A 1,829-nucleotide genomic window follows, 5' to 3' on the forward strand; every position below is an offset into this window, starting at 1 on the left:
TTTCTATTATTAACTACAAGCAAACCGATAAGGACCAGTACAACTCTCTGTTATAGATCACACAAGGGAAGGACTCGATATGGAGAAGATTGACACCCGTGTAAAAGCGTTCCTAGATAGGCACGGTCATACGGATGACACTTCCAAGTTCCTGGGGATGAAGTTTCTAGTTTTTACAGCTTTGCCGGTGAACGCGCTACGTGCCATGGGTGTCACTGAGAGGTTCATATGTGACCATACACAACTTGTACAAAATCTCACCCAGATGTGGCTGGGGCCACATGTTCGGAGGCTGCAAGATGAGCAGGTAGAGCAAGTACAGCAGCAACAACAAGGAGAGAGGAAAAATAGACCATGGACGCAGGAGCACAATCCTGTCACCGCACGCTCCACAAGCCCTGATTTTGCTTATCGCACTCCAGCTGTGCCAGCTGATACGGTATATGCCACTAATCAGCAAGAGCTCGGGGACAATTGCTGCGGAAACTCTGTGAGAGCTAACCATGTACGGGATCAGAGCCCCGAAGCAAGGTGCGCTAAACCATCTCAAAGCAAACAGCAGCTGAGCTCAGAAAGTAGATCGGATATACGGCTGAGGTCTGATGTTACAAAGGGCATGAACCAGCCCAGGTCTGATGTCAGAAAGGACAACGGCCAGATGAGGTCCGCTGCGGAACGTTGGGGGTTAGAGTAGCGCTAGGTGGACATAGACATATTAAACCAACATGATCGGAATCATCCATGTGACAAGACACAGGGTTAATCCAAACAGAGTGCTCATTCCTCCAACCATGGGTAGGATTTGAGAAAAGGATGGATGTCTCACCAAAAAGGTTTAGATAAAAGGCCGTTGGATCAGGGAAGCAGACCTGTACTGAACAGTTTCCTTTGGTCTATATCATATTTAAGAGCAGACTCAACTCATAACACACTAGATCCTAATCATTTGGTTAACCCTTCTCACCCTTCTGTTAAAGCGTTTAACTGAAAGCCACTCGAGAGAAAGCCACTCGAGAGGTGCTGAGTCGCGCACACCAGCCGTGCCTGATACAGGACTCTGCTACCTGCAGCTGTAATGGACTATACCACAGCCCCAGTCTCAGCTCTAACCCACACCCCGACCAGCGGCTCCACAACCGGGAGCACTACTACCCTTACCTCCTCACGAACTGAAAATAAGTCTACCCCTCTCACTATACCAAGTCACAGCACGACCACGACCAGACACCACACATTGCAGTTGTGTGACAACCCAGGCCATTGCAACCCTTTCCTAAAGTACATCATTGACATGGATTATGCGGATGAACAGCTTCGAATCTACACCAAAGGTGACCGGGATACTGACGAGGATGACACTGATTACGAGGAGTCGTACGAGGACGACACTGACACTAGGGATGAGGGTCCCTTCATGGAAGAAGAGGAAGAGTGTTATTGGTCAGATCCAGACATTGATCCCGCTCTCAGATACTACCACGAGGATGAGGTTGCATACCGACGTGGTTATGGCCTAGACTTCTACGACGAAGGTGACGGTGGTGTTTGGTATAACCCTGGTGGATACATCAAGATCGAAGGAAGAGCGACAGGAGTTGTTTTTGAAAAAGAATAACACCATTGTTTGCAAACCTTTGTTCTTATACATTATAACCTCAGATTGCTAATAATAAAGACACTCTCCATATCAGTTTTACACATTGGGAATTGTTTATTGAAGCACTGTAACCTCAGATTGCTACTAATAAAGACACTCTCCATATCATTTGTACACGTGTGCATTGTTTGTTTATTGAATCACTTTGCATGTTGATTGTTATAGATACTTG

This window comes from Oncorhynchus clarkii, unplaced genomic scaffold (genome assembly GCF_045791955.1).
Source record: "Oncorhynchus clarkii lewisi isolate Uvic-CL-2024 unplaced genomic scaffold, UVic_Ocla_1.0 unplaced_contig_10446_pilon_pilon, whole genome shotgun sequence".
NCBI lineage: Eukaryota > Metazoa > Chordata > Actinopteri > Salmoniformes > Salmonidae > Oncorhynchus > Oncorhynchus clarkii.